General features: G+C 45.3%; 1 protein-coding gene across 1 annotated transcript in view; it reads left to right on the forward strand.

The window, feature by feature from the left end:
- FAM189A2 (family with sequence similarity 189 member A2) overlaps positions 1 to 8,153 on the forward strand; it is a 64,685-nt gene that overhangs the window by 1,608 nt on the left and 54,924 nt on the right. The gene's annotated exons all lie outside the window — the stretch shown is intronic.

Raw genomic sequence — 8,153 nt, forward strand, 5'->3', positions numbered from 1 at the left:
TCTTATAAATATAATATATTAACCTTATAAATAAGTGAAAGCTAAAGTTCTCATAGGTGTTCCTGTGTATGAACTTAGTAGGATTTCAGCACAGTACCATAAGTCTGGGTTATTCAAATGTGTATTCTAAACTGGAGTTAGAAAGCTCTCACTCTAATACAACAATTTTTTCAATATCACAAACACATGGGATATCTAATATTTACAGGGTCTTTCTAAATACCGAAGTATTAATACATGGTTTTGACTCCTTAAAATTTTTTTAATACTTAATTTTAAATCCTCCCAGTATTAAAACCTGCTATTCACTAATAACCTGAATACTAGTAGAATTCGTAAGAGTTCAGAATATTTAACTCTAAATATGTCCAGGATTAAAAGATGCTCATTTACTAAGTAAATTTCATCTGTTCTAAGATGTGTTCCCCACATTTTAACATCTCTGAAATTGGGCTGTACCTGACAGTTCATGGCACCTTGATTGGCAGCAGTTAGTCTTTCTTAGTGATACATAAAATAATGCTGTCTTAAATTCGGTTCAATTAGATGAGATATGGTACCATCTTAGCTAACGGCTAAAACTGGAAATTAAGGCTGGGTGTGACACCTGCGCTACAGACACCCAGCGCATTTCTTCTCACTGACACCACTGTCTTGTTGAGATTGTTTTTTTGGTTTCTGTGACATGAGTTGAAAACTTAAAAAAGAAGTATGGCTCTTGTAGATCATAGTTGGATTCAATTTATCCAAAAAGTTGAGTCTCCACCTGATTCTGAAACCCAGAAGTCCCACCGGAGCTGGTCACTTGATTGGATTTGCACTTGTCTGATTATAAATTAATTATCTTGTAAATTATCTTTTTTTTCCATACAACTTTGAAACTGATGGGAGCCTGTGGTATTTAAATGTTTTTTTTTCATTTAACTTTAAAGAGATTTGAATTAGATTCATTTTTTTCTCTCATGTTCTGGATATTGAAGGTTATTGTACTTTTTTCCAGTTATGTCATGTATTTGAAATTATAATAATTTTTCTCTTTTAAAATATTTATCTTTCCTTAGCTAAATAGGAAAGCCTAGAATGACATTTCAAATGGAGAACACATATATTCTTAATTTATTCCTAAATGTAATGAAGTTATTTTCTATGCTCTTGATAATGATTTGAGATAGATATAATCTTAAGAAATTGTCATTTGTTTTATTAAGAGGTTTTAAAAGTCAGAAATGGATTTCTAACAGCTTTATTGAGAAATAGTTCACATACTATAAAATTTACCCATTTAAAGCTTACTATTCAATAATTTTTAGTATATTCACAGATATTTGCAACCATCACTGTGGTCAGTTTTATATTTTCATCACCTCAAAAAGAAACCCCATACCCTTTAGCTGTACCCCCATTTCCCCCAATCCTAAATAATCACTAGTCTACTTTCTGTCTCTATAAATTGGCCTTTTCTGGACATTTACTATAAATGGAATCATATGCTATGCAGTCTTTTTCTACTGGCTTCTTTCACTTGGAGAAATAGATGCTGAAATTGATCAAACATCTTTTTAGGAAGTATCCTAATTTTTGATTTGGGCATCTCACACGAATTTGTCTGACTTGCAGTCACAATTATGAAGTCATTCTATTGACATGGACCAAGCGATTGTGGTCCAGAGAAGAGGTGCTGGGAGGGCCCCAAGGCCAGACACCTGCCTGGAGCCCAATCTCCAGACAGGGGGTGGAGTCAGGGAAGAAGATGGCGGTCCTGACTGGGACCACATGGCTGGGAGAAGGCAAAGAGTAGTTTGTTCCTAGAAATGGGGACAGACAGACAAAATTGAAGATGTCTTCTTTATTTCAGCCATTTGAGGGCCCTTTCCCGTGTGTTCCTGAATGATGAGTAACATTGTGCAAAATGTTGCTGCAGTGCGCTGGGAAAGAAACCGAATTAGAAGGCAGAAGCCCTAGGTTTTTCCTTTGGTTTTGCAGTTTGACTTTGAGGAAGTCGCTCTATATCTCTGAACCTCGTGTTCTTCATCTTTAAATTAGTAAAAAATTAACTACTTGGCATAGTTGTTGATGGTATTATATGAGAGAGTGTGCGTGAAGGATGAATACAAACATTATGAAACATGTAAGTGTCTAGTATCTGTCTTCACCGTCTCTCTGATTCTGGATATCCTGCGTGGTTGGTTGCTCCATAGCCCACTGCTTTTTGGCGCCGGTTCAGATTGAACTCTGGTCAAGTGCACTCAGCATTTTTCTCTGCCTAATCCTCCACTTCATGTTGACCTTGGGGTTTCTGTTTACAAGGCTCATGGTTAGTGGCCTCCAGGATCCTCAGAGGTTTTTCCCAGACTGCATCCATCCACCACTTCCAAGGACACTGAAAACCATACACCACTGCCCCTCATCCCCCAATTTCCACTCACCCACCCACTCCCAGCAAAGATGGTTTGGCTGTTAGTTGCATCAGTCCCCTTGGAGGTGTGTCACGGAAAGCTCATCCTTAGTCACAGCCTAAGCTGCAAAGCCTCTGGGTTGTAGAGGGGCACAGCTCCTGGTCTCTGGCTAAGTCCTGAGGCTGACAGATAACATAGCCACTGTGAGCGGGACACCTGATATTCAGGTGGCAGGTAGCCTGACACCAGGGTTTTGGGGCCCTGGGTTCTCTTTCAGCTTCATTTACACACACACACACACACACACACACACACACACGTCTTTGTGCTTTCCCATTGAGATGATTCATAATCAGGATATTCCTATTCAAAGGAGATCCAGGCACCTTGAGGAGAGAGCAATTCTAAATGCTGGCATTTAGATTTGATGTTAGAACCATGCACATAAGCTAGTCTAAACCCCTCCCTACACACCCCATCCCTCCCCTCGTTAATGGAAAATATGGAAGCTCATTGAAGTGATGTGACTTGCCTAAGATTACACAGCAAGTGAGAATTCATTCATTCATTCATTCATTCAAACTGGCAAGGAGGACATGCACAGCCAGCTCTTTATTCGGTAGAACGAAGTCCATGCTCTCAGCAGCAATCACTTCCAGGGCTAAACAGAAACAGGAGTCCTTCAGTGTGTCAAAAGAAATCCTGTCTTAATCATGCCACAGAAAACACTGGCTACCATTTATGGAGTGTCTCCTGCATGCAGAGTCTAGATAGGAATCTGGACGTCTAGACGAGAAACCAGGCAATAACAATATGGTGTGGAGAAAACTATGATGGGAAGTAGAGACTGATGGGAAGCACGAAGCATGGATACCTTACCTGGTGTCTGGGGCCGCTGGTGGGGATGTCGAAGGTGACTTTCTGTAGGGAAGGAGCTCCAATCCGTACTTGAGGGTTGAGTAGGGAGTGTCCCAGGAAACGTTTGTATGTGAGTTGGGGACCAAGGGAGTAAGCATAGAACAGTGTCCTTGACAGAGGGAAGAGCATGTTTACAAGCCCCAAAGTAAAGATGAACCTGGCACAAAAGACCTATCTAAATCAGGATGCCAATTTATTATCCCAGGAAGTGGGAGCAGGACTGTATAAAAGGCTTTCAAATGCACAGAACTCACAGCCGCTACCAAGGGCAGCCATCTGGGGGCATCACAGAGCTGAGAGAGTGATTTAGTATCATACCATCGCATGGAGATCAACTTTATTTTTCTTTTGTCCCTTATGGACTGTAGAAAGGCAAATGGGGACTATGAATGTAAGAGGCACAAAGATGAATACTTTCCTTCCATTTCTTTCTCTTCCTTTCTGGCCCAGTTACGTCAAGGATCCACTTGATAGAGATGTTGTATTAGAAATAATGTACAGAAAACCTGATAGCAGCCTGTCAAAACCCGTGGCTAGTATTAGCAGGAGGCTCCGAGAAAGGATGGGCCTGCTCCACTCCCTGCATCCTAAGCTCCCCTTTCCTCACTTGTCATTTCCTGTCCCAGGAAGGACCTCCACCTGTCGCAGGACAGCAGTTGTGACCTCTCCTTTTTTTGGGGGGGGGCGGGGGGGCGGGGGAAGAATCCTCCTGTCTCTCCCTCAGTGGCTTTGTGGTCTTCAGTAAGTCAATGGCTAAGACATTTTAAATCCAGTGAACTGTACATTTTCCACAGAGTTTGTCTGTTTTGAAAAACTCAATCTATGGGGCATCTCCAGCTCAGTCTATGTGGGCTGTCCCCAGCCCAGGCCAAGTTCCTCCTTATTATTTCTCCTTCAGCTTGATGGACAGGACTGCCCATCCTCTGACTCTCTTTGGGGGCTCGAGGACCTCTTCTCTGTGAAAAGTTGCTGGAAGGAACAACACACACATACACACACACTACACACACACTACACACACACACACACACACACACACACACACACACAGAAAGGTATATTGGTCTCTGAGACATAGCTTCCCAGGACATCGCCAACCTCTTGGGAGATTTTATTAAATATATCTGGAAAGACTGACAAGCACCCCAGACCAAAAGCCCTTTATTGAGTCGCCTGCTCCAGGCAGACAGCCTCTTATCTTACAGCTTTTTCCTAAACATAATTGTTTCCGAAGGGTCTAGGCTTCACATTTGCATAACTAAAAGGCTGTTCCAGCAATTGCCCCAGAACAAAGGAATGGTCTCTGCTCAAAGGTGAATTACAGCTTTGACTTCTACAGAAACTTGAACCTGCTGGGAGCTCTGATATTACAAGTTACACACACACACACACACACACACACACACACACTCACCTACTTAGAAGATATACAGCTCCCAGAAATTCATAAGCCAGAAATAATTTTTAGGGCAGTTGACTTGAATTGTATTTTGTGGGATTTGAATTATAAGACATTTTAAGTATATAATTTCAACAGTGAGAAAAAAAAAAGGATAGCTATAGCCCTTCTGCTTAACAAATAAATCTGTCTTGGGACCAGTTGCCTTAAATATCCTTAACAATCACTCTGCACTGTTATTTCAGAAAAATGGAGTGTGTGGTTTGTCCAGCTCTGCTCAGGGTTGCTTTCTTTCTTTCATTTTCTCTCTTAGTTAAAAAAAAAGTTCCAGAGTCCTTTCTCTGCAAAATGAAATGTTAAAATTGAAGCTGCCACTGCATATCCCCAACACAGTCCTCATACAACACAGCCCCTCAGGGGAAACCATGAGACCATGGAACCTGCAGCCTCAGTTTTCAGTTTTCTCCTGGTTATTTTGGGTCTGCATGTTTAACGATTCCACACCCAAATTCACCTACTTTTCTTGGTTCCTGCTCTCTTGCTGGTCATCTGAGAAGCCATGGCAATGAGAATAGCTGAACTTCAAAATCGCAGGCCTTGGGGACTCCAGCTGATCACATGGCCCAGCCTCAAGCAGATGAAGTATCATAAACTTGCACCTGACAGCATGGAGGCTAGAGACACTTGGAACTGGCTCAAGATCACAGAGGAGCCGAAACCGGTTTGGCTCAGTGGATAGAGCGTCGGCCTGCGGACTGAAAGGTCCCGGGTTCGATTCCGGTCAAGGGCATGTACCTGGGTTGTGGGCACATCCCCAGTGGGGGATGTGCAGGAGGCGGCTGATCGATGTTTCTCTCTCATCGATGTTTCTGACTCTCTGTCTCTCTCCCTTCCTCTCTGTAAAAAATCAATAAAATATATTAAAAAAAAAAAAGATCACAGAGGAGAGGGGCTGCAACCAGGATGTCTGGCTCCTAATATGGTGCCCTTCCCATTAGAACCCAGTGGTCTAAATCCTTCCTGTGCATAAAAATCACCTGAATAGCAGTGCCTGGCTGGGGACCAGCAGAGCCCCTACCCCCAGCATATTTACTAGTACATCTAAATTTGGTTTTGGCCAAATCATCTGCCTTCCCCTTCCAGCTAATTTGCTGCCCTTAGTCGTCTTGCACATACAAATTCCCACATAAAAATTCTGGAGTCAGAATGGTTCCATCCATTAATATTTTGGGCAATTTGTTAAAATGCATGTTCCTAGGCCCCTTATCCAGAGCGTTGGAGTGGGTGTGGGGGAAGTCAGCGAACCTGCGTTCTGATCCCCTAATGGTTCTGTGGTCCATGGGCCACACTTTGAAAAGCTGCTCCAATGCCACCATATTAAATGAGTCCACTATGCCTTACACGGAGTAATTCTCCTCTTTCTGAACTGTAAGAACTGGAGGCAGGTTGTCAGGGAGCATGCTTTACGGCGATGCAGCAGCAGCTCCCCCTGTAAGAGGGAATAACCTCCTGTACTAGCAGGCAGGCTGGGTTTCTGAGGAAGGTTGGGAGGAACTGGAGCTTGTTAGAGGGTGTCTGTCCAAGGGAACCTGAGCGAAAGCGCCTACACTCCTGAGCAGTAAGGGCTTTGTCTGGGAAGCATAGAAAAGGAAGTACAGGGAAGGGAAGAGTTGGTGGACATTTTTCCTTGACGTTTGGCTTTGATCTTGAGGGAAGCTGGCAGCTGGGTCCCACGAAACAGTACACTAACAACTATTATTTCCCTGGACTTTCGCCTACATTAATGAAGGGTGGGCCAGTTCTCCCACACATGCTCCCTCACTTTATGTGAAGGGCTTTCTGGAGGTATAATTCACATGTATCTTTATTGAGATCTAATTCACTCATTTACAGTGTCCAATTCAGTGGTTTTTATTTCTTTATTTTTGTTAATCCTCACCCGAGCTATTTTTCCATTGACTTTTACAGTGTGGAAGGGAGGGGGAGAGACAAGAGAGAAACATCGATGTGAGAGAGACACATCGATTGATTGCCTCCCGCACACACCCTGACCAGGGCCGGATGGAGCCTGCAACCCAGGTATGTGCCCTTGACGGGAATCGGACCCCGGACCCTTCAGTCCTCGGGCAGATGCGCTATCCACTGAGCAAACTGGCTAGGGCTCAGTGGTGTTTAATATATTCACAGAGTTGTGCAATCATCACCGTCAATTTTAGAATATTTTATCACCTCAAAAAGCACCCTATACCCTTTAGCAATCACCCTTCCCCCATTTAATCTCCCCATCCTCCCAACCATAAGCAATCATTAATCTACTCTCTGTCTCTATTGATTTGTCTATTCTGGAGGTTTCATATAGGTGGAATTATATAATATGTCGTCGTTTGTGACTGGCTTCTTTTACTTAGCATAATGTTTTTTAAATTAAATTTATTGGGGTGACATTGGTTAATTACAGTAGATAACTTTCAAGTGTACAACGCCATACTACCTCATCAGTATGGCACAGTGTGTGCTTAACCACGCAGTCTGGTCTCCTTCCATCACCGTATATTTGACTCCCTTGACTCTCTTCATCCTCCCCTTAACCCCCTTCCCCTCTCATAACCACCATACTGTTGTCTGTGTCTATGAGTTTGTTTTGTTTGTTTGTTTCTTGCTTTCTGTTTTATATTCCACACGCGAGTTTCATTGTATGGTTCCTGTCCTGTTCTGTTGACTTCGCTCTGCTTACTCAGTCCTTCCCCAAAGCCCCGAGGCTTCGATTTCCCCCACCACGTCCACTACAGCCCCATCCTCCGGCCATTCACCTCCTGGTGGGGGCAAGTTCAAACCGGACTCCCTTCCCATTAAAGGCTGCCGGGGTCCTTCTCTGGGCCTAACCGGAACAGGGCGGGGGTCCACTGCGCTTCTGCGGGGTGGGGACAGACTCTCAGGTTGTGGGCTGCTGGCCCCAATGCACGCTGCCCGGGGCTGCTGCAAGGTGGCACTCTCCTAGCCCACGGGACCTGTTTTAAAATCACGGAGCTGAGCACCTTACTTGGACCCCGGAGAGCAGGCACCAGGGTTAGGTCGCGACCCAAAGGTTGCAGCAGCCCCGCGGCCCCAGTGCAGGGCGCGCTGGGTGTGTGGGGTGAGCGTGAGCGTGAGAGCGCGCCCTGCCCGGGCCGGTCAGAGGCGGACCCACTTGGTGGCAGGTGGGTGCGGCCGGCGGGTGCCCGGGCAGCGGCAGGGCAGCCGCGGCGGCAGTGGCGCCAGCAGCAAGTGGTTGGGCTGCGCATTTCCTTCCCCTCCCCCTTGGCCCCGGCCCCGCGGGGCCCAGAAGCGGGGGCGGCCCGGGGGTTCCTCGGGCTTGGCGCGCTCCCCGCAGCCACGGGGCCCGCTTCCCTTCCCCCGGCCCGCCTTGCCCAATTTCCCTGCCCCGGGGGGGCTCCCCGGGG

This window comes from Myotis lucifugus, unplaced genomic scaffold (assembly GCF_000147115.1).
Source record: "Myotis lucifugus unplaced genomic scaffold, Myoluc2.0 scaffold_31, whole genome shotgun sequence".
In the NCBI taxonomy this organism is placed as follows: domain Eukaryota; kingdom Metazoa; phylum Chordata; class Mammalia; order Chiroptera; family Vespertilionidae; genus Myotis; species Myotis lucifugus.